Source organism: Hemiscyllium ocellatum, chromosome 1, assembly GCF_020745735.1.
Source record: "Hemiscyllium ocellatum isolate sHemOce1 chromosome 1, sHemOce1.pat.X.cur, whole genome shotgun sequence".
Taxonomy (NCBI): domain Eukaryota; kingdom Metazoa; phylum Chordata; class Chondrichthyes; order Orectolobiformes; family Hemiscylliidae; genus Hemiscyllium; species Hemiscyllium ocellatum.
The window spans coordinates 130,008,802-130,034,726 of record NC_083401.1 but is presented as its reverse complement, the minus strand read 5'-3'; the positions used below and the strand labels follow the sequence as shown (position 1 = coordinate 130,034,726).

Below are 25,925 nucleotides of genomic sequence, written 5' to 3'. Positions count from 1 at the left end.
AGTCAGATATGGGCAAAATGATGGCAACTGGGACTAGATTGATTTAGGGTATCAGGTCAGCATGGACAAGTTGGACTGAAGAGTCTGTTTCTGTGATGGACATCTCTATGACTCTGTGCCTGTAAAGCACTGCAGATACATTGACCATAATATCAAAGAATGAAGCAGAGCAGGAGGACAAGAGCTTCAGAGAAGAATTGGAGACTTGACAACCAGATAGTTACATGCAGCAACAAGAAAACTACAGGAGGTTTGACAAGCACAGAAAAATGACAGAATGGGCACCCTGAAGCAGCATGTTGTAGAACGTGGACACATTAGTGTCATCAATGCCCTGTTAGTTTACATTGAGAAGTTACTAATTCCCAAGAGCCTGTCACCTTGGTATCCTTAAGAAGGTTCATTGATGTGGCCATTGGTATCACTGAGTGTCAGACTAGGGAACAGAACATGTGGTAATGGCCAGGAATCTCAAGATCTTTGGAGACCATCATCTCCAATTGTTTTGCACATTCATTCATTGCCAAGACCAGAAAGAACAATTAATTTTCCCACCAGACCATGTTGGGAAGAGTCGAGAAAAGGTGGACTTCTTTGTGTTTAAAGGGAAGGTATTTCTTATTCTCATCGGTTATTATTCTTAGTGTATCACTGTGAAGTGATAGCAGGACCTCAGTTCTGATTCTGTTATAAACTTCCTCGAAATATTCTTCTTAACACACATCATTCCAATGTTTTGGTTTGAATAATGCACTGTAGTTTGCAAACAGATGTTTTTCAGATTTTTGTGGAATCAGACAGCTTTGTATACATTACCAGCTTTCCCAGCTACACACATACCAATGGAGAATCCAAAAGAAGGGTGAAGACAATCCAAGGTTTATTGAAAACAAACAAAGGCTTTGAGTTGGGTTGATTGAGTTGCTCCTCCACACACTGTTGTGCTATTACTCAACTCTCTGGAAGTTTAGACACACTGTTTTCGTGTTTAGAGACAGAAGAACAAAGAAAAGCTTACACTGTTATTCATTGAACTTAAAATTCTCTGTAGGGACTAACCAAGATGTACAACTCTCGCCATGTCGGATGTGAACCTCAGAGGGTTCTCTGCTTAAAACAGTTACCTTACCACTTAGGACCAAAGAGACAAGTTCAGGTGAAAACAGAAATCTAATGCATGTTGGAAAGGCACCTAATTGAATCTAATCAAAGCAGCTGGGTTCCACGGTTATGTTACAGCCGAAGCCCTGATGGTTCTACCAGTTTCTTCATACACTACAGAAAGAACAGTGCTGTGACAAATACAAACTCTTACTCAATCCCTCACTAGGAAAAGAGAATTGATAATGTTGACCATGCCAGATTTCTGACGTTAATAGATTTGTGAAAGGTATACGGACAACCCATGTTGACCTCTGCACATCAGATAGTCTTTCCCAAAGACTGAGTGATAGTGTTCAGGCTAATAAATTCCTCCTGCAAATTTCCAGAGACTGATGAAGCAAGTAGGTAACCAATGTTTCAAATTATGTAATTTGTCTCAATACTGTGCTGGTAAACACTTGGGAGGACCACTCCGAACAACCACAAATCTTGTTAAGAAATTGCAATTGGCTGGTTTGGTAAGACAATTTGTGTAAAAGTGAATTTACAAATGCACGAGCAACCTAACCAGCTAAGCACCAATGCTGCCGCAAACAGCAAAACTGCAAGCATTAGTGGAGTTGACTAACTGTCAACCTAAATGAGAAATAATGGGATGATTTGAGATATATGATTTCTATTATACATTTGTGCCAAATTCCATCACTATATCTGCTCCACTGGCAGATTTGCTCAAAAAGAAAATCAATGGATTATGGTTCGGGGAATGTCAGGTGTCTTTTGTGAAGTTGATTGTTGATAAAATTCCAGGGTCTGATAATGTCCATCCCAGTTCATTAAAGGAGATGGCCAGGAAAACGATGGATTATGTTGAGGTTGTCACATTCCACAATGTTGTAGATTCCGGAACAGTCCTGGCAGATTGGGGGGTGGCAAATATAAACCAAAACTTTAAAGTAGCAGGGAGAGTTAAAGCCATAATGATAGACCAGTTAGCGCAACCCCAGTAACAGAGACAATGGTGGAGTCTTTTATTCTGAGATAATGAGAAATGCAAATGTAATTACACAAAGTCAACATGGATTTATAAAAGAGAAATCACATTTAACAAATGTACTGGAGGTATTTGAAAACATAACTCATAGATCAGGGAGAATGAGGATATGGTAGGTTTAGATTTCCAGAAAGTTTTTGATGAAACCCTACATAAGAACTTATTTTGGAAAATGAAAGGACATGAGATTGGTGGTAATTTACTGACATGGACTGAGAATGGGTTAGCAGACATGGCTCATTTACCGAGTGCCGGGGGTGACAAGTGGGGAATCACAGGGGATTGGACTTGAATCACAGCTTGGACCATTGTATATCAACAATTTGGAAATGGGAATCAAATTCTGATTTTGCTGAGACATGAAATGAGATGTGAGTGGTGTGGACAATGTAAAGAGGCTTCGGAGTGATTTGGCAAGTTGAATAAGGGGGCAGTACATGGCAGAAGCAATATAACATGGATAAGGATGAAGTTATCCACTTCACTGGGAAGAACGGAATTGCAGAATATTATTTCATTTGTGATAGATCAGGAAATCTTGATGCACAGAGGAACTTAGTTGTCCTTGTACATCAGTTATTGAAAGGAAGCAGACAGGTACAGCTGTAGAACAGTCAGGAAGGCAATTGGTATGTTAGCTGTCTTTAAAAAAAAGAGTTTGTGTACAGGAACAAGGAAGTCTTACTGCAGCTGTACAGGGCCGTGGTGAGAGCACGCTTGTAGTATTTGTTGTGTGCAGTTTTGGTCTCCTTATAATATACTTGCTCGAGAAGGAGTGCAGCAAAGATTCATCAGACTGATTCCTGAGATGCAGCTTTGTCTAACGGAGAGTGGATTGACTGAGCCTGTATTCACTGGAATTTAAAAGGAAGAGAGGAGAAATCTCATTAAAACATTTACAATTCTGACAAGGCGGGAGAGACTGGATACAGAGATGGTGCGAGATCAAGGTGTTATGGTCTCAGGGTATGTAGTAGAACATTTTGAACTGGAATAATGAGAGATATCTCTCGAGGAGGGTGGTGGACCTGGGGAATTCTTAATGATATGACAGCTGCAGGGGTAAGGTCATTTAATTTATTTAAGGAACAAATAGGTAGATTTCAAAAAGGCTAAAGGTGTCAAGTGATGTGGGAGAGAACGGGAGTTGAGAAAGAGGATCAGCCAGGTTTGTACCGATTGGTGAAGTAGCATCAATGGGCTGAATGGCCTACTCCTGCTTCTAGTTCGATGTTTCCGTTTTGATCAGTGAAGAAGTTTTGGCTGCACAAATTTTAACTGAGTCCTTCAAGGTAGCATTTGATGCTCGTGATAATATGTTTGGAGGATATCGGTTTTGAAGGGCTATAGAAGGTTGAATGGAGGAACTTTTCTGGATTGTATTTCCTGAGCAATCTGTGTCTGAAAGACTCGAGGGAGAACTGTTATCCTTGGAGCAGGGAAGGTTGAGAAGGGATCGGATGGAGGTATATAAGGTGTGAGAGGCAGAGATAGGGTGGATAGGAGGACACTTCCCTCCCTTTAGTGGAGGGGATAATAGCAAGTGGGCATAGATTGAAGGTAAACGTTAGAAAAGGAGGAGAGTGGATTGGAGAAGTCTTTTTTTTTAACCATCTAAAGGGGGGTGAGAATCTGGAGGTCATTGCCTGAAAGTATGGTTGAGTCAGAAACTCTCATAACATTTGATCAGTATTTCAATATCTGCTTTCATTTCTTCGGAATCTCCAGGGCTATAGACCAAAAACCAGAACATGGGATTAGTGTAGTCAATCATTGTAGACTGATGTGGATACAAAGGGGTGAATGACACCCACCTGCCCCACCCTTCTGTGCTGGAAGAGGCAACAAATCTTTGAGATCAAAGAGTTAATATTTTTGAGAGTCGTCAGGAGTGCACATAAACTCTGGGAAAACAAAATCTTAGAGAACTAAACCATCAATAAGGAAACTTCTCATCCAATCAAGGAGATTTGTGAAAGCACCACAGCCTTGAAATGGAGAGTTTGGGGGAAATGATGGATGATGTGAACATTGAGAATAGGCAATGACTGTGTAAAGAATTAATCAATTGTAAATAGGGAGCTGGATCAGGAACAATGTAATAGATCACATGATGAGGGAGGGCCTAAGAGAGAAGCAATGATTAGATGAGATTCCTTACTTATAGGATGGAAACAGGCCCTTCGGCCCAAGCAGTCTACACCAACACACCACAGAGTTACCCATCCGACTAATGCAATGGGCAATTTATCATACACATCTTTGGACTGGGGAAGGAAACCCACACAGACAGGACATGCAAATCCCACACAAGCACTCACCTGAGGGCAGGATTGAATCAGAGCCTCTGGTGCTGTGTGGTAGCAGTGCTAACCACTGAGCCACCATGCTACCTAGGGCATGGCCCTTGGTCTACGTGCATATGTGAGAATGTGAATAAACAGTTATCTTTAAAGACCTTGTTCTTCAGCAGCCTCTGTTTAGTAATGTAATGCACCCAACCTTCTCCAAAGTAAAATAAGAGTCGACTGCTTGATATTAGTTTGTCAAGACGAGATGTGCCAATGAATGATTTCACCCAATTTTGCTCAGTGTTTTTAAATGGCATTCACTTTCTCAGTGTATGTCCAGACGCTTATGCAGGATACATGGTGAAAGCTATTAGTCTACTTTTCTGAAAAGTACGTTATGAATGGGTTAATTCATCCCATTTGCTTCCCACATGTGGCACAGCTGAGTTGGATTTTAAAAAAAATGGAGACACCAATTATGTAAATGTTACGAAATAAGTAATGTGATTTAAGTAAACACCATGTAAAAGCTGACGACTGGAGAGTATTTGCGAGAGTTGATAGTCTGATGGTTGTAAGAATGATGAAGCGGTGATTTTGCAGTGTTTAAGAGTAGGGATGGAACTGCTGAAGTGAGATGAAAAGAACAGGACTTTTATGAAGCAGGTTTTGAAAACTCGCTGTAGTAAAATGGTAAAAACATGAGCAGAATATTTGGGATTTCGTGAAATCTATAAAAAGTGTAGAAGAAGAATTTTTGTTGAAGAAAGTTAGTATTTCGGAGAGAGTAAAATAGGCAATAAGCCAGCTGCATTGGCCGGGAATCGAACCCGGGCCTCCCACGTGGCAGGCGAGAATTCTACCACTGAACCACCAATGCAACAGATGTTAATCAAGCCCTTTGCCCTCACTGAATAATTAAATCGAGGAGATTTTTCTTCACATGGTGTTACATTATTTTGTGAAATCACAGTTAACTGAATATGCTGCATTTTACTTTTACTCTATACTTTTCCCTCTTACTAGATCCGAATCCACAATCACTTCCATCTCGAAGGACAAGGGCAGCAGATATTTCAGCAACTGCACGTTCCCCTCCAACCAACTCAACATCCTGACTTGGAAATATAGTGCCATTCCTTCACTGTCGCTGCTTCAAAATCCTGGAATTCCCTCCTTAAGGCCATTGAGGATCTACCTATAGCACATGGACTGGAATGGATCAAGTAGGTAACTCACTGTTACCTTCTCAAAGGCATGTCGGTACGGGTAATAAAATTGCCGGCCTCCAGCGATGCTCATGAATGATTTAACTATTTCATTTCAACTAGAGCATCATACCTCTGGGTCAAAAGCTGGAAAATAGGATTAATATAGTCAGCCCTTTGTGTCTGACATGGGAACCATGAGCCAAATTGTCTCCTTCTGAGCTGGAAATGTCTGAGTCCGTATCACTATAAGATTTACAACAAGAAAATGTTTCCATAACAGTATCATCAGCCTAATCATCTTTAGTTTCTTTAAGAATGGCTTTCTTCCATCATAAGGCAAGGATAGAAGACGTTCACATACTATTCAGTCCATGCCCCAATGTAACAAGGTTCCCATGATAAGACAAATACTCTGACTGCAAGAGCAGGCCAGAAGCAGTGAATTCTACAGTCCAACTTCCTATTCCCCTCAAACTGAGCATCAGGGAGCAGGTTATTGCTGAGCAAGTGCCACTTGACAGCACTGTTGACTTTGTTAATGATTAGGAGTAGACAGATGCAGCTGCAATTGATCAGGTTGAATGTGTCCTGCTTTTTGTACACGATACCTAACTGGGCAATTTTCCACATTGCTGGGGCAGTGGCAGGACTGGAGCAGGTCTGGAGCTTGTGATGCAACTAATTCTGGAGCACAACCCTTCAGTACTATTCAGGGACCACTGCCTTTGCTGTTACTAGATATGACATGGAATGAATCAAACTGACTGAAGGTCTAGTGTCTGTGATGCTGGGCACCTCTGATGGAAAATGAGATTGATCATTTCCTCTGAACTTGTGGCTGAAGGCTGTTGGAAATGTTTCAGCAACGATGTTTGCCCTAAAGTCCCGGGATTTGGAATCTCTTCCTCCTGTTTGTTGTTCAATTTGTGTCACCATTACTGGCAAGATATAGCAGGTGGGCAGAGTTTCGTACTGATCTGTTACTGACCTGGACTGACCTGCTTCACTCTGTCTATTGCATGCTGCTTCCACTGTCTGAAACAAAGTCGTCCTGGGTTGCTGATTGGTCAGGTTAATGCCTCATTTTTCGATATACCTGGTGATGTTTCTGGAATGCTCTACAGTACTCTTCATCTCATCGTTCTTGAGGAAGATGCCAGGTGAGGAGGAACACTTTGTGGAAGTACACCAGACGTGCCCACTTTGCACTTGTTAGATTTCTTCAAATTCTGTCCTCTTTAGCACACTGGTAGTGACACCCAGTATCATAGAATGTATCATCAATGTGAAGATATGACTTGTGTGGTGATCACTCACACCAGCACGCTCCTGGCTTGTTATATCTGCGACACAGAGATTGGTGAGGGTGTGGTCCCATAGATGTTTATCTCTTTTCCATTCCCCTGTTATCTGTAGCAGACACAGTCTGACAGTCGTGTCCTTCAGGATTTCACCTGCTTGAACAGTAGTGCTCAGGAGGTATCCTTATCCAGGAATGGCCAGATGCTGTGAGACATGATGGGATCTGTACTCACTCATGGTAACCCCTTCATGACAGTACAGCACTGTTGTGATGATGCTACTCCTTTCACAAGGTTATGTTGTCATTGTGGTTTTTTTCAGGAGATCTTAGAAACACAAGTTCTGAAATATCTGGCCTTGGATGTGTTTTAGGGCCAATTTGTTTATCACCAACTGACCCTCCCTCAGGCAAAAGGCTTTCAAGTTAAAAAAGAAACACTTGGACAATGAAAGGTGTGTGGCCAGTTCTCCCAGCTCAGCTCATCCCTGGTCTGGCTGTTCACTGAAAGCATCAGGCAGTTGTAAAAGCTGCTGGACCAGACCGAAGGCCCAGACTGATCCTCCTTGCTCGCTGACATCACTCCTGTAAGACCTTGTGTTTGAGATTACCTTTTGTGCTAAGGGGTGTTTATGGGGATTGGGGCAAGAATTTAGAACAGCATCATTAAGTTGGGGTGATCGGTCGGGTTTTCGGATAGGTTAAGTTATTCAGTCTTCTATTCTGTTTTGTTTGTGTTACATTCTGTAATCTTGGAAATAAATTCTGTTTTGTTTAAAACTCAGTGGGTTGACCACCTGCATCCCTCCTGGAATATAGGCGTGAGACCTGCTTAAAACAGCGAGCAAAGTTAGGGTCTGGCTTGGTCCATAACACAGTGCAGTCATCTCCGGTGGGTCTGTCTTCCCAGTAATGCAGCACATACCCCGGCCTAGGAAGACAGGAACTGAAGAAAGCTATTCAACTGATTGACCCAACTGCAGCATTCAGTACCATCATGGCTGAGCATCCAATCCAGTGCATTTTATCCACATTAATGTGACAGAAAGTATATTTCATGGTATATTTTGGTGTTTGAATTTGGAGATATAGTCGGATGGATGTGAGGAAGTTTGGTAATGCTATTTTGGTTTCAACAGATCAGAAAGTCAGTTGCAAGAGTAGGCTCAGTGCATCAGTTCAAAGAAAGCACATCACTGGAGTTCAGTGCATAGGAGACTTCCAATTCCTAATGGGGAAAATATGTTTGGGAAGTGGAGTCAAACACATGAAGGCAAGACTTACTTCAGAACAGAAGATTCAAAACCTTGGTCCAGAGGAATGTTGAGGTCTGGGAACATTTTTCCGAAGGGGAATCAGGGCTGATCAGGGCAGGGAGCCAGCTCACCAGTATTGGCTTCTGGATTCTGGAGCAGGATGCCTTCACATCCTTACAATTTGCCCTACTCAATGTAAGTCTGTGCAGTGTTTTGAAGGAATTGCTGGAGCAAAAGTGAGGAGTGAAGATCCAAGAGATGAGAAGTGTGGTGCTGGAAAAGCACAGCCGGTCAGGCAGCATCCCAGGAGCAGGATAGACGACGTTTCGTGCAAAGCTCTTCATTCGGAATCAGGTTTATGCCCCACACCCCCCAGCCCCCGAATACCACACCACAGCCTCAACTTCCATTATTGTGGCTTCACTAGAGTGTAATGAATTCTATTGGCATCATCAGCTCATTCTCTCTCCTCACAGCCAGTCGCCAGTGTTCACACTGTGGCCTCCCGACAAATGGCAAGTATTTGCTACAGTTCAGCTTCTTGCAACCAAATGACCACGACTCACTCCAGCTCATCCGATAATCGGCACATTATTTTTTCCTTGCTCTCAATCAGGCCCCATATTTCCTCTCACTTCCTACCAACCACCAGTGAGACCAAGAATGTTATCCACTCAGCACATCGAACATGGAATTGCAGATGCACTTGGCTCTGAGGTTTGCAGCCGACTGATGGAGATAATAAGCTCCACTGCAACTGAGGGGACGACAGAAGAAAAGCCCTTCAAACCCTGGGCATTCTCAGCAGCATGTTATTACCATCACTGCTGCGCCTCACAGCCATGATGTCATTCAGTCTGAAGTGTAATTGGGAGAGGTCAGTGATTCATGGTCCTGGAGAGGAAGGCGTTGCCCAGAAACAGATCCCAATGAAGACGTTAGCTTTGTAGGAAAGCTCCAGAAGCTGCAACGACATCTGCCAATTTGACAATGACACCGTTTGGCAGCAGCATCAAAAGATCTGGCATAAACCAGGGGTGAAGCTTTCACTCTCCTCTGTGAGCAAACAACTGTGAAGGTCTCACCCCATTGGCCGAATTCTGCTTGAAGCACTCCTGCCGCACACCTCAGGCTGTATTTCCAATTATATATCTCATTGTTTCCTTTTCAAGTTGACTGAATGATATCGGTTCCACTGTGTAAAATGCTGCTCCGGTGAGATTTCAGGGCAGCGCTGGAGTTGGTTTCCAGACTATCGGGGAAAGTTAAATGTGCCAAACAATTTGAATTTTTTTCAACATTGCAATACGCTTCATGTGGTGGACAAAGAAAACTTGTGAAGCCTGATGTACGCAGCTTTTTGGTGAGAACTGAAGATGCCCAAGTGAAAGGAGAGCCTGAGTGGACAGCTTTAAGAGGGGGATGTGGAGGGGTCAATGTGGGACCGGGATGGACAAAGTTAAAAATGACACCAGACCAGGTTATAGTCCAACAGGCTGATTTGAAATGACAAGCTTTCGGGGTGCTGCTGCTTGGTCAGGTCACTAGTGAGGCAACATCATCGGACACAGAATTTCTAGGAAATGGTCAACATGTACAACACCCTGTGTCCTACCATCCTGAAAGTGACGCAGCAGGAGCTCTCCGACAGCTTGTACTTCCCAAGAACCCTATTGTTCTATAACCTGGAGCCGTGACATTATTAACTGTGGAGTGTGAGGGTTTGTAGATTTACAAGATGAACAAAACCTGCGGAGCGAGGTTTCTAGTGTCAAGTTTCAGGAGCACCAAGCATCGATACGCATGGTGGTTTCACAGAGTTTGAACACAGCCGTACGTCGGCATGAATGAATCAAGGATGCTGCCAAGTTTGGAGGGTTTAAACTCTAAGAGGAGGTTGAATAGGCTGGGGTAGTTTTCCCCGGAGCATCAGAGACTGAGGGGTGACCTTATAGCAGTTAGTTAAATCATGAGAGGGATGCATAGGACAAATATGTATCTTTTCTCTAGAGTAGAGGAGTCCTAAAGGGGAAACTTTTTCACATAGAAGATGGTGTGTATGGAATGAGCTGCCAGAGGAAGTGGTGGAGACTGGTACAATTACAGCATTTAAAAGGATTCTCGATGGGTATCTGAATAGAGAGATTTTAGTAAGATATGGGCCAAATGGTGGCAACTGGGACTAGATTGATTTAGGGTATCAGGTCGCCATGGACAGGTTGGACTGAAGAGTTTGTTTCTGTGATGTACATCTCTATGACTCTGTGCCTGTAAAGCACTGCAGATACATTGACCATAATATCAAAGAATGAAGCAGAGCAGGAGGACAAGATCTTCAGAGAAGAATTGGAGACTTGACAACCAGATAGTTACATGCAGCAACAAGAAAACTACAGGAGGTTTGACAAGCACTGAAAAATCTTTCCAGATTCATGAATACTGTTTACAATTGCACCCTGAAGCAGCACGTTGAAGAACATGGACATATTAATGTGATCAATGACCTGTTTGTTTACATTGCGAAGTTACTAATTCCCAAGAGCCTGTCACCTTGGTATCCTTAAGAAGCTTCATTGATGTAGCCATTGGTATCACTGAGTGTCAGACTGGGGAACAGTACATGTGGTAATGGCCAGGAATCTCAAGATCTTTGGAGACCATCATCTCCAATTATTTTGCACATCCATTCATTGCCAAGACCAGAAAGAATAATTAATTTTCCCACCAGACGGTGTTGGGAAGAGTCGAGGAAATGTGGACTTCTTTGTGTTTAAAGGGAAGATATTTCTTATTCTCATCAGTTAATATTCTTAGTGTATCACTGTGAATTGATAGCAGGAGTGCAGTTCTGATTCTGTTATAATCTTTCTTGAAATATTCTTCTCAACACACATCATTCCAATGTTGTGGTTTGAATAATACACTGCAGTTTGCAAACAGATTTTTCAGATCTTTGTGAAATCAGACAGCTTTGTCTACATGACCAGTTTTCCCAGCTACACACATACCAATGGAGAATCCAAAAGAAGGGTGAAGACAATCCAAGGTTTATTGAAAACAAACAAAGGCTTTGAGTTGGGTTGATTGAGCTGCTACTCCACACACTGTTGTGCTATTACTCAACTCTCTGGAAGTTTAGGCACATTGTTTTCGTGTTTAGAGACAGAAGAACAAAGAAAAGCTTACACTGTTATTCATCGAACTTAAAATTCTCAGTAGGGACTAACCAAGGTGTACAACTCTCACCATGTCGGATGTGAACCTCAGAGGGTTCTCTGCCTTAAAACAGTAACCTTACCACTTAGGACCAAAGAGACAGGTTCAGGTGAAAACAGACATCTAATACATGTTGGAAAGCCATCTAGTTGAATCTAATCAAAGAGGCTGGGGTCCTTCGGTTATGTTACAGCCGAAGCCCTGATGGTTCTACCAGTTTCTTCATGCACTACAGAAAGAACAGTGCAGTGACAAATACAAACTCTTACTCAATCCCTCACTTGGAAAAGAGAATTGATAATGTTGACCATGCCAGATTTCTTACATTAATAAATTTGTGAAAGGGATACGGACAACCCATGTTGACCTCTGCACATCAGATAGTCTTTCCCAAATACTGAGTGATAGTGATCAGGCTAATAAATTCCTCCTGCAACTTTCCAGACACTGATGAAGCAAGCAGGTAACCAATTTTTCAAATTGTGTAATTTGTCTGAATATTGTGCTGTTATACACTTGGGAGGACCACTCCGAACAACCACAAATCTTGTTAAGAAATTGCAATTGGCTGGTTTGGTAAGACAATTTGTGTAAAGTGAATTTACAAATGCATGATCAACCTAACCAGCTAAGCACCAGTGCTACCGCAAACAGCAAAACTGCAAGTATTAGTGGAGTTGGCTGCCTGTAAACCTAAATGAGAAATAATGAGATGATTTGAGATATATGATTTCTATTACACATTTGTACCGAATTCCATCACTATATCTGCTCCACTGGCAGATTTGCTCAAAAAGAAAATCAATGGATTATGGTTCGGGGAATGTCAGGTGTCTTTTGTGAAGTTGATTGTTGATAAAATTCCAGGGTCTGATAATGTCCATCCCAGTTCATTAAAGGAGATGGCCAGGAAAATGATGGATTATGTTGAGGTTGTCACATTCCACAATGTTGTAGATTCCAGAACAGTCCTGGCAGATTGGCGGGTGGCAAATATAAACCAAACATTTATAGTAGCAGGGAGAGTTAAAGCCATAATTATAGACCAGTTAGCGCAACCCCAGTAACAGAGACAATGGTGGAGTCTTTTATTCTGAGATAATGGGAAATGCAAATGTAATTGCACAAAGTCAACATGGATTTATAAAAGAGAAATCACATTTAACAAATGTACTGGAGGTATTTGAAAACATAACTCATATATCAGGGAGAATGTGGATATGGTAGGTTTGGATTTCCAGAAAGTTTTTGATGAAACCCTACCAAAGAACTTATTTTGGAAAATGAAAGGACATGAGATTGGTGGTAATTTACTGACATGGACTGAGAATGGGTTAGCAGACATGGCTCATTTACCGAGTGCCGGGGGTGACAAGTGGGGAATCACAGGGGATTGAACTTGAATCACAGCTTGGACCATTGTATACCAACAATTTGGAAATGGGAATCAAATTCTGATTTTGCTGATGAGATGAAATGAGATGTGAGTGGTGTGGACAATGTAAAGAGGCTTCGGGGTGATTTGGCAAGTTGAATAAGGGGGCAGTACATGGCAGAAGCAATATAACATGGATAAGGATGAAGTTATCCACTTCACTAGGAAAAAGGGAATTGCAGAATATTATTTCATTTGTGATAGATAAGGAAATCTTGATGCACAGAGGAACTTAGTTGTCCTTGTACATCAGTTATTGAAAGGAAGCAGACAGGTACAGCTGTAGAACAGTCAGGAAGGCAATTGGTATGTTAGCTGTCTTTAAAAAAAAGAGTTTGTTTACAGGAACAAGGAAGTCTTACTGCAGCTGTACAGGACCGTGGTGAGAGTACGCTTGTAGTATTTGTTGTGTGCAGTTTTGGTCTCCTTATAATATACTTGCTCGAGAAGGAGTGCAGCAAAGATTCTTCAGATTGATTCCTGAGATGCAGCTTTGTCTAACGGAGAGTGGATTGACTGAGCCTGTATTCACTGGAATTTAAAAGAAAGAGAGGAGAGATCTCATTAAAACATTTACAATTCTGACAAGGCGGGAGAGACTGGATACAGAGATGGTGCGAGATCAAGGTGTTATGGTCTCAGGATATGTGGTAGAACATTTTGAACTGGAATAATGAGAGATATCTCACGAGGAGGGTGGTGGACCTGGGGAATTCTAAAGGATATGACAGCTGCAGGGGTAAGGTCATTTAATTTATTTAAGGAACAAATAGGTAGATTTCAAAAAGGCTAAAGGTGTCAAGTGATGTGGGAGAGAATGGGAGTTGAGAAAGAGGATCAGCCAGGTTTGTGCCGATTGGTGAAGGAGCATCAACGGGCTGAATGGCCTACTCCTGCTTCTAGTTCGATGTTTCCATTTTGATCAGTGAAGAAGTGTTGGCTGCACAAATTTTAACTGAGTCCTTCAAGGTAGCATTTGATGCTCGTGATAATATGTTTGGAGGATTTCGGTTTTGAAGGGCTATAGAAGATTGAATGGAGGAACTTTCCTGGATTGTATTTCCTGAGCAATCTGTGTCTGAAAGACTCGAGGGAGAACTGTTATCCTTGGACAGGGAAGGTTGAGAAGGGATCGGATGGAGGTATATAAGGTGATGAGAGGCAGAGATAGGGTGGATAGGAGGACACTTCCCTCCCTTTAGTGGAGGGGATAATAGCAAGTGGGCATAGATTAAGGTAAACGTTAGAAAAGGAGGAGAGGGGATTGGAGAAGTCTTTTTTTTTACCATCTAGAGGGAGGTGAGAATCTAGAGGTCATTGCCTGAAAGTATAGTTGAGTCAGAAACTCTCATAACATTTGATCAGTATTTCAATATCTGCTTGCATTTCTTTGGAATCTCCAGGGCTATAGACCAAAAACCAGAACATGGGATTAGTGTAGTCAATCATTGTAGACTGATGTGGATACAAAGGGGTGAATGACACCCACCTGCCCCACCCTTCTGTGCTGGAAGTGGCAACAAATCTTTGAGATCAAAGAGTTAACATTTTTGAGAGTCATCAGGAGTGCACATAAATTCTGGGAAAACAAAATCTTAGAGAACTAAACCATCAATAAGGAAACCTCACATCCAATCAAGGAGATTTGTGAAAACACCACAGCCTTGAAATGGAGAGTTTGGGGGAAATGATGGATGATGTGAATATTGAGAAGAGGCAATGACTGTGTAAAGAATTAACCAATTGTAAATAGGGAGCTGGATCAGGAACAATGTAATAGATCACATGATGAGGGAGGGCCTAAGAGAACAGCAATGATTAGATGAGATTTCTTACTTATAGGATGGAAACAGGCCCTTTGGCCAAAGCAGTCTACACCAACACACCACAGAGTTACCCATCTGACTAATGCAATGGGCAATTTATCTTACACATCTTTGGACTGGGGAAGGAAACCCACACAGACAGGACACGCAAATCCCACACAAGCAGTCACCTGAGGGCAGGATTGAACCTGAGACTCTGGTGCTGCGTGGTAGTAGTGCTAACCACTGAGCCACCATGCCACCTAGGCTATTGTCCTTGGTCTACGTGCATATATTAGAATGTGAATAAACAGTTATCTTTAAAGACCTTGTTCTTCAGCAGCCTCTGTTTCGTAATGTAATGCACCCAACCTTCTCCAAAGTAAAATAAGAGTCGACTGCTTAATATTAGTTTGTCAAGACAAGATGTGTCAATGAGTGATTTCACCCAATTTTGCTCAGTGTTTTTAAATGGCATTCACTTTCTCAGTGTATGTCCAGACTCTTATGCAGGATACATGGTGAAAGCTATTAGTCTACTTTTCTGAAAAGTACGTTATGAATGGGTTAATTCATCCCATTTGCTTCCCACATGTGTCACAGCTGAGTTGGATTTTAAAAAAAAGATGGAGACACCAGTTATGTAAACGTTGTCTTAATGTTACGAAATAAGTAATGTGATTCAAGTAAACACCGTGTAAAAGCTGACGACTGGAGAGTATTTGCGAGAGTTGATAGTCTGATGGTTGTAAGAATGATGAAGCGGTGATTTTGCAGTTTTTAAGAGTAGGGATGGAACTGCTGAAGTGAGATGAAAAGAACAGGACTTTTATGAAGCAGATTTTGAAAACTCGCTGTAGTAAAATGGTAAAAACATGAGCAGAATATTTGGGATTTCGTGAAATGTATAAAAAGTGTAGAAGAAGAATTTTTGTTGAAGGAAGTTAGTATTTCGGAGTGAGTAAAATAGGCAATAAGCCAATTGCATTGGCCGGGAATCGAACCCGGGCCTCCCGCGTGGCAGGCGAGAATTCTACCACTGAACCACCAATGCAACAGATGTGAATCACAGCCTTTGCACTCACTGAATAATTTAATCGAGGAGATTTTTCTTCACATGATGTTTTGTTATTTTGTGAAATCACTGTTAACTGAATATGCTGCATTTTACTTTTACTCTATACTTTTCCCTTTTACTCAATAAGTCGGAACAAAAATTTACCATTAAACCCAAACCTTCCTGAAATCCTGGAAATCTCATTTTTAAGCACAATTCAAATTTTACTCTTCTAGCACTGGTACAATACACATTACGTATTCATGCATGGTCCCGTGCCCATCTCGATTGTGGCTTACCTTAAGATGATAACTTGTATTTTGGAACATGTTTCAATTATACACTGCTGCACCTAACGCTTTGTCTGTGGACGCATTATACTCTTATACAACATTAAAAATCACACAACATCAGGTTATAGTCCAACAGGTTTAATTAGAAGCACACCAGCTTTCGGGGCCTCGCTCCTTACCACCTGATGAAGGAGCAGCGCTCTGAAAACTAATGCTTCCAATTAAACCTGTTGGACTATAACCTGGTGTTGTGTGATTTTTAACTTTGTCCACACCAGTCCAACACCGGCTTCTCCAAATCATTACTCTTATATAAGTATCGAAAGTAATTGGCAGCAATTAAATCCCAAGACACCACAGTCAAGGTTGTACGCTGAGAAATAATGTATCAGTCTGTGAGCAAAATGGAAAGATGAATAAAATACTCTTGATGGGACTCCAGGATTTTCAACCTAAAGTGTGACTGTTTCTACTCTATGTTAACATGAGCCAGAGCATTCTGGGAAGGACAGCAGTTGGGGCAGGTGGCTTAGCCACCCACCACCGAAAGAAAATGGCCAGAGAGCCAACTGGTGGGTTAGAATCCTGGTCACAGCTACAGAGCTGTGGGACATCTCTGGGACTCCTCTATATTGGGGAGATGGGCCGCCTACTTGCGGAACGCCTCAGGGAGCACCTCTGGGACGCCCAGACCAACCAACCCAACCACCCCTTGGCTCAACACTTTTAGTCTCCCTCCCACTCCACCGAGGACATGCAGGTCCTTGGACTCCTCCACCGGCAGAACATAACAACACGACGGTTGGAGGATGAGCGCCTCATCTTCCGCCTGGGAACCCTCCAACCACAAGGGATGAACTCAGATTTCTCCAGTTTCCTCATTTCCCCTCCCCCCACCTTGTCTCAGTCGATTCCCTCGAACTCAGCACCGCTCTCCTAAAATGCAATCTTCTTCCTGACCTCTCCGCCCCCACCCCACTCCGGCCTATCACCCTCACCTTGACCTCCTTCCACCTATCACATCTCCATCGCCCCTCCCCCAAGTCCCTCCTCCCTACCTTTTATCTTAGCCTGCCTGGTACACTCTCCTCATTCCTGATGAAGGGCTCTGGCCTGAAACGTCGAATTTCCTGTTCCTTGGATGCTGCCTAACCTGCTGTGCTTTAACCAGCAACACATTTTCAGCACAGCTACAGAGCTTCAGGCAAGCTAACCCAGAATTTAGACAAAGAACTGTAGATGCTGACAATGCAAAACAAAAACAGAAATTGCTGGAGAAACTCAGCAGGTCTGGCAGCATCTGTAGACAGAAAGTAGAGTTAACATTTCAAATCTTCTGGCTCTTCAGATTTTGAAACGTTAACTCTGCTTTTCTCTCCACCAATGTTGCAGACCTATTGAGTTTTCTCCAACACTTTTTCCTCATTTTAGTGTGCATACGAGAACTTAGTGGAGCTGCGGCCCATCATTGTGTGAAATTCCCCCCCAAAGGAGCGACCAACCAATCGGAATGGATATCCAGCTGCTTGGACTCCAGTCAAGCTTCGCAAGATAGCCCCATGGATTCTCAAGGAAGGTAAATCCAGGGATTTAGGCAGGATGTGGGGAAATTAGCACCACAGGGAGGGAGTGATACACTTTTCTATATGTTAGCCTATGTAACATATACCACAGAGAGCCAGGTTTTGTTGCGTCCAATGTCTTGAAGTTTATTCGCAACATATATAGTCCGGTTTCTGTGTATATCATTGATGTTTCTGTATAATTGACCCGATTACATGTTACCAGAAAGTAACTCAATATGTGGCGGACACCTTTATATCAGAACATCACATGTAGTATGCCATGTAACGGTCAAACATATCCAGGAGGCCTGTCTGGTTTGAAATATACTGATACAAGATAGGCAAGGAATGGGTTTTACTGGCCACCCAGCCTGCATTGCAAATCCCTTGCTGAAATCAAACCTGGCAAGGGCACATCATATCCAGCACAACAAAACATAACAAGATCCACATGATTTCACTGCTGTGTAATATGGCACTAGTATTTAAGCACCTTTTCCCACAACATTTTTATAGATCTAACAACTCAAGACTGCGCATCGATGAATAAGTCAGATGTAAGCTTTGCCGTTGTGCCACGTTTAGCCATGAATGTGAAGGAGTATTAAACAACTCAATGGAGGAGGCAGCTCCACTATCACTATCCTCAATGATGGAAGGGCCCTGCACATCTTTGCAAAAAATAAGGATGAAGCATTCACAGCAACCTTCAGCCAGAAGTCATCCATTTGCAGCCTCCTGCAGTGGTCTCCACCATCACTAATGCCAATTTGATCAACTCTACACAATATTAAGAAACAGTTAGAAACACAGACATAGCAAGACTATTGGCTAGAAATAATACTGAAAACTTGTCATCCAGAACTTGTCACTCTCCTAAACAAGCTTTTCCAGTGGAGTTTCAAAACTGGCATCTACTTGACAATGTGGACAATTTCCCAAGTACATCATGTAAACAAAAATCAGGATAATCCAACCCAGCCAATTACCACCTTCTCAGTCTATTCTTGGTCATCAGTAAAGTGATGATGCTATTGAACAACACCTCCTCAGTGATGCCCAGTTTAAGTTCCATCAGGGCCACTCAGCTCCTGATCTCTTTGCAGCCCTGCTTCAAACATGGGCAAAGGAGTTGAATTCTAGAGGCAAAGTGGGAGTGACAGCCCTTAACGTCAAGTCTGCACTTGACCAAGTGGGGAACCAAGGAGCCCGAGCACAACTGGGATCAATGTGTCATAGCAGTGCAAACTTTCCAATGGTTGCAGTCATACCTGACATATCGGATGATGGCTGTGGTTGTAGGAGTGAATCACCTAAGCTCCATGACATCATTGAATGTGTTCCTCAGAGTAGAGTCCCAGGCCCAACTAGCTTCAGCTACCTTATCAATGACCTTCCTTCCATTGTAAGGTCAGAAGTGGTGGCGTTTACCAGGAATTGCACAATGTCAAGCACTATTTGTGATTCCTCAGGTACTGAAGCAGACCATGTTCAAAGGGAACAACATCTGGACAATATCTGACAAGCATCAAGTAACATTCACACCACATAAATGCCACATAATGAACATACACAATAATAGGTGATCTAATCACCATCCCTTTAAGTTCAATGATGCTCCAATCATTGAATTTCTCATTATAAGCTTCATAGCAGCTGCCATTGACTTGAATACTCAACTGGACTTACCATATCAATACAGTGACTACAAGAGCAGGTTAACATATAGGAATGCTGAGACAAGTAACTCACCTCAAAGCCTGTCCATTATCTATAACACACAAGTCTGGAATGTCATGGAATACTCCCCACTTGCCTGAATGGGTGCATTTCCAACAACACTCAAGAATCTTGATGCCATCTGGAATTAAGCAGCCCCCTTGATTGGCACCACATGCACAAGTGTCCACCCACTCCATCTCCAATGCTCAGTGGTAGCAGTGAGTACAATCTGCAAGATCCACTGCAGATATTCACTAAAGGTCCTGAGACAACACCTTCCAAACCCACAATCACTTCCATCTCGAAGGACAAGGGCAGCAGATATATCAGCAACTGCATGGTCCCCACCAACCAACTCAACATCCTGACTTGGAAATATAGTGCCATTCCTTCACTGTCGCTGGTTCAAAATCCTGGAATTCCCTCCTTAAGGCCATTCTGGATCTACCTATAGCACATGGACTGCGATGGTTCAAGAAGGTAACTCACTGTTACCTTCTCAAAGGCATGTCGGTACGGGCAATAAAATTACCGGTCTCCAGCGATGCTCATGAATGATTTAACAATTTCTATTCAACTAGAGTGTCATACCTCTGGGTCAAAAGCTGGAAAATAGGATTAATATAGTCAGCCCTTTGTGTCTAACATGGGAACCATGAGCCAAATTGTCTCCTTCTGAGCTGGAAATGTCTGAGTCCATATCACTATAAGATTTACAGCAAGAAAATGTTTCCATAACAGTAGCATCAGCCTAATCATATTTAGTTTCTTTAATAATGGCTTTCTTCCATTATAAGGCAAGGATAGAAGATGTTCACATATTATTCAGTCCATGCCCCAATGTAACAAGGTTCCCGGGAAAAGACAAATACTCTGACTGCAAGAGCAGGCCAGAAGCAGTGAATTCTACAGTCCAACTTCCTATTCCCCTCAAACTGAGCATCAGGGAGCAGGTTATTGCTGAGCAAGTGCCACTTGACAGCACTGTTGACTTTGTTAATGATTAGGAGTAGACAGATGCAGCTGCAATTGGTCAGGTTGAATGTGTCCTGCTTTTTGTACACGATACCTAACTGGGCAATTTTCCACATTGCTGGGGCAGTGGCAGGACTGGAGCAGGTCTGGAGCTTGTGATGTAACTAATTCTGGAGCACAACCCTTCAGTACTATTCAGGGACCACTGCCTTTGCTGTTACTAGATATAACATGGAATGAGTCAAACTGACTGAAGGTCTAGTGTCTGTGATGCTGGGCACCTCTGATGGAAAATGAGATTGATCATTTCCTCTGAACTTGTGGCTGAAGGCTGTTGGAAATGCTTCAGCAACGATGTTTGCCCTAAAGTCCCGGGATTTGGAATCTCTTCCTCCTGTTTGTTGTTCAATTTGTGTCACCATTACTGGCAAGATATAGCAGGTGGGCAGAGTTTCGTACTGATCTGTTACTGACCTGGACTGACCTGCTTCACTCTGTCTATTGCATGCTGCTTCCACTGTCTGAAACAAAGTCGTCCTGGGTTGCTGATTGGTCAGGTTAATGCCTCATTTTTCGATATACCTGGTGATGTTTCTGGAATGCTCTACAGTATTCTTCATCTCATCGTTCTTGAGGAAGATGCCAGGTGAGGAGGAACACTTTGTGGAAGTACACCAGACGTGCCCACTTTGCACATGTTAGATTTCTTCAAATTCTGTCCTCTTTAGCACACTGGTAGTGACACCCAGTATCATAGAATGTATCATCAATGTGAAGATATGACTTGTGTGGTGCTCACTCACACCAGCACACTCCTGGCTTGTTATGTCGGCGACAGAGAGATTGGTGAGGGTGTGGTCCCATAGATGTTTATCTCTTTTCCATTCCCCTGTTATCTGTAGCAGGCACAGTCTGACAGTCGTGTCCTTCAGGATTTCACCTGCTTGAACAGTAGTGCTCAGGAGGTGTCCTTATCCAGGAATGGCCATATGCTGTGAGACATGATGGGATCTGTACTCACTCATGGTAACCCCTTCATGACAGTACAGCACTGTTGTGATGATGCTGTTCCTTTCACAATGTTATGTTGTCATTGTGGTTTTTTTCAGGAGATCTTAGAAACAAGTTCTGAAATATCTGGCCTTGGATGGGTTTTAGGGCCAGTTTGTTTATCACCAACTGACCCTCCCTTAGGCAAAAGGCTTTCAAGTTAAAAAAGAAACACTTGGACAATGAAAGGGGTGTGGCCAGTTCTCCCAGCTCAGCTTATCCCTGGTCTGGCTGTTCACTGAAAGCGTCAGGCAGTTGTAAAAGCTGCTGGACAAAACCGAAGGCCCAGACTGATCCTCCTGGCTCGCTGACATCACTCCTGTAAGATCTTGTGTTTGAATTTACCTTTAGTGCTAAGGGGTGTTTATGGGAATTGTGACAAGAATTTAGAACTGCATCATTAAGTTGGGGTGATCGGTCGGGTTTTCGGATAGGTTAAGTTATTCAGTCTTCTATTCTCTTTTGTTTGTGTTACATTCTGTAATCTTGGAAATAAATTCTGTTTTGTTTAAAACTCAGTGGGTTGACCACCTGCATCCCTCCTGGAATATAGGCGTGAGACCTGCTTAATACAGCGAGCAAAGTTAGGGTCTGGCATGGTCCATAACACAGTGCAGTCATCTCCGGTGGGTCTCTCTTCCCAGTAATGCAGCACATACCCCGGCCTAGGAAGACAGGAACTGAAGAAAGCTATTCAACTGATTGACCCAACTGCAGCATTCAGTACCATCATGGCTGAGCATCCAATCCAGTGCATTTTATCCACATTAATGTGACAGAAAGTATATTTTATGGTATATTTTGGTGTTTGAATTTGGAGATATAGTCAGATGGATGTGAGGAAGTTCGGTGATGCTATTTTGGTTTCAACAGATCAGAAAGTCAGTTGCATGAGTAGGCTCAGTGCATCAGTTCAAAGAAAGCACATCACTGGAGTTCAGTGCATAGGAGACTTCCAATTCCTAATGGGGAAAATATGTCTGGGAAGTGGAGTCAAACACATGAAGGCAAGTCTTACTTCAGAACAGAAGATTCAAAACCTTGGTCCAGAGGAATGTTGAGGTCCGGGAACATTTTTCCGAAGGGGAATCAGGGCTGATCAGGGCAGGGAGCCAGCTCACCAGTATTGGCTTCTAGATTCTGGAGCAGGATGCCTTCACATCCTTACAATTTGCCCTACTCAATGTAAGTCTGTGCAGTGTTTTGAAGGAATTGCTGGAGAGAAAGTGAGGAGTGAAGATCCAAGAGATGAGAAGTGTGGTGCTGGAAAAGCACAGCCGGTCAGGCAGCATCCCAGGAGCAAACCTCTTCATTCGGAATCAGGTTTATGCCCCACACCCCCCAGCCCCCGAATGCCACACCACAGCCTCAACCTCCATTATTGTCGCTTCACTAGAGTGTAATGAATTCGATTGGCATCATCAGCTCATTCTCTCTCCTCACAGCCAGTCTCCAGTGTTCACACTGTGGCCTCCCGACAAATGGCAAATATTTGCTACAGTTAAGCTTCTTGCAACCAAATGACCACGACTCACTCCAGCTCATCCGATAATTGGCACATTATTTTTGCCTTGCTCTCAATCAGGCCCCATATTTCCTCTCACTTCCTACCAACCACCAGTGAGACCAAGAATGTTATCCACTCAGCACATCGAACATGGAATTGCAGATGCACTTGGCTCTGAGGTTTGCAGCTGATTGATGGAGATAATAAGCTCCACTGGAACCGAGGGGACGACAGAAGAAAAGCCCTTCAAACCCTGGGCATTCTCAGCAGCATGTTATTACCATCACTGCTGCGCCTCACAGCCATGATGTCATTCAGTCTGAAGTGTAATTGGGAGAGGTCAGTGATTCATGGTCCTGGAGAGGAAGGCGTTGCCCAGAAACAGATCCCAATGAAGACGTTAGCTTTGTAGGAAAGCTCCAGAAGCTGCAACGACATCTGCCAATTTGACAATGACACCGTTTGGCAGCAGCATCAAAAGATCTGGCGTAAACCAGGGGTGAAGCTTTCACTCTCCTCTGTGAGTAAAAAATGAGGTCTGCAGATGCTGGAGATCACAGCTGCAAATGTGTTGCTGGTCAAAGCACAGCAGGTTAGGCAGCATCTCAGGAATAGAGAATTCGACGTTTCATCAGGGCTTATGCTCGAAACGTCGAATTCTCTATTCCTGAGATGCTGCCTAACCTGCTGTGCTTTGACCAGCAACACTCTCCTCTGTGAGCAAACAGACTGTGAAGGTCTCACCCCATTGGCCAAATTCTGCTTGAAGCACTCCTGCCGCACACCTCAGGCTGTATTTCCAATTATATATCTCATTGTTTCCTTTTCAAGTTGACTGAATGATATCGGTTCCACTGTGTAAAATGCTGCTCCGGTGAGATTTCAGGGCAGCGCTGGAGTTGGTTTCCAGACTATCGGGGAAAGTTAAATGTGCCAAACAATTTGAATTTTTTCCAACATTGCAATACACTTCATGTGGTGGACAAAGAAAACTTGTGAAGCCTGATGAACGCAGCTTTTTGGTGAGAACTGAAGATGCCCAAGTGAAAGGAGAGCCTGAGTGGACAGCTTTAAGAGGGGGATGTGGAGGGGTCAATGTGGGACCGGGATGGACAAAGTTAAAAATGACACAAGACCAGGTTATAGTCCAACAGGCTGATTTGAAATGACAAGCTTTCGGGGTGCTGCTGCTTGGTCAGGTCACTAGTGAGGCAGGATCATCCGACACAGAATTTCTAGTAAAAGGTCAACATGTACAACACCCTGTGTCCTACCATCCTGAAAGTGACGCAGCAGGAGCTCTCCGAAAGCTTGTACTTCCCAAGAACCCTATTGGTCTATAACCTGAGCCGTGACATTATTAACTGTGGAGTGTGAGGGTTTGTAGATTTACAAGATGAACAAAACTTGCGGAGCGAGGTTTCTAGTGTCAAGTTTCTGGAACAGCAAACATCGATACACATGGTGGTTTCACAGAGTTTGAACACAGCCGTACGTCGGCATGAATGAATCAAGGATGCTGCCAAGTTTGGAGGGTTTAAGCTCTAAGAGGAGGCTGAATAGGCTGGGGCAGTTTTCCCCGGAGCATCAGAGACTGAGGGGTGACCTTATAGCAGTTAATGAAATCATAAGAGGGATGCATAGGACAAATATTCAAGGTCTTTTCTCTAGAGTAGAGGAGTCCTAAAGGGAAAACTTTTTCACATAGAAGATGGTGTGTATGGAATGAGCTGCCAGAGGAAGTGGTGGAGGCTGGTACAATTACAGCATTTAAAGAGATTCTGGATGGGTATATGAATAGAGAGATTTTAGTCAGATATGGGCAAAATGATGGCAACTGGGACTAGATTGATTTAGGGTATCAGGTCAGCATGGACAAGTTGGACTGAAGAGTCTGTTTCTGTGATGGACATCTCTATGACTCTGTGCCTGTAAAGCACTGCAGATACATTGACCATAATATCAAAGAATGAAGCAGAGCAGGAGGACAAGAGCTTCAGAGAAGAATTGGAGACTTGACAACCAGATAGTTACATGCAGCAACAAGAAAACTACAGGAGGTTTGACAAGCACAGAAAAATGACAGAATGGGCACCCTGAAGCAGCATGTTGTAGAACGTGGACACATTAGTGTCATCAATGCCCTGTTAGTTTACATTGAGAAGTTACTAATTCCCAAGAACCTGTCACCTTGGTATCCTTAAGAAGGTTCATTGATGTGGCCATTGGTATCACTGAGTGTCAGACTAGGGAACAGAACATGTGGTAATGGCCAGGAATCTCAAGATCTTTGGAGACCATCATCTCCAATTGTTTTGCACATTCATTCATTGCCAAGACCAGAAAGAACAATTAATTTTCCCACCAGACCATGTTGGGAAGAGTCGAGAAAAGGTGGACTTCTTTGTGTTTAAAGGGAAGGTATTTCTTATTCTCATCGGTTATTATTCTTAGTGTATCACTGTGAAGTGATAGCAGGACCTCAGTTCTGATTCTGTTATAAACTTCCTCGAAATATTCTTCTTAACACACATCATTCCAATGTTTTGGTTTGAATAATGCACTGTAGTTTGCAAACAGATGTTTTTCAGATTTTTGTGGAATCAGACAGCTTTGTATACATTACCAGCTTTCCCAGCTACACACATACCAATGGAGAATCCAAAAGAAGGGTGAAGACAATCCAAGGTTTATTGAAAACAAACAAAGGCTTTGAGTTGGGTTGATTGAGTTGCTCCTCCACACACTGTTGTGCTATTACTCAACTCTCTGGAAGTTTAGACACACTGTTTTCGTGTTTAGAGACAGAAGAACAAAGAAAAGCTTACACTGTTATTCATTGAACTTAAAATTCTCTGTAGGGACTAACCAAGATGTACAACTCTCGCCATGTCGGATGTGAACCTCAGAGGGTTCTCTGCTTAAAACAGTAACCTTACCACTTAGGACCAAAGAGACAGGTTCAGGTGAAAACAGAAATCTAATGCATGTTGGAAAGGCACCTAATTGAATCTAATCAAAGCAGCTGGGTTCCTCGGTTATGTTACAGCCGAAGCCCTGATGGTTCTACCAGTTTCTTCATAC

The 25,925-nt window shown here is 42.9% G+C and overlaps 2 non-coding genes across 2 annotated transcripts; both read right to left on the bottom strand.

Annotated features, from left to right (window-relative positions):
• Positions 1–5,258: 5,258 nt before the first annotated feature.
• trnag-gcc (transfer RNA glycine (anticodon GCC)) lies at positions 5,259–5,329 on the bottom strand. Its single transcript has one exon. It is a non-coding gene; the product is annotated as a tRNA-Gly (tRNA).
• A 10,326-nt stretch (positions 5,330–15,655) lies between these two features.
• trnag-gcc (transfer RNA glycine (anticodon GCC)) lies at positions 15,656–15,726 on the bottom strand. The gene has a single exon. It is a non-coding gene; the product is annotated as a tRNA-Gly (tRNA).
• Between the last annotated feature and the right edge of the window lie 10,199 nt (positions 15,727–25,925).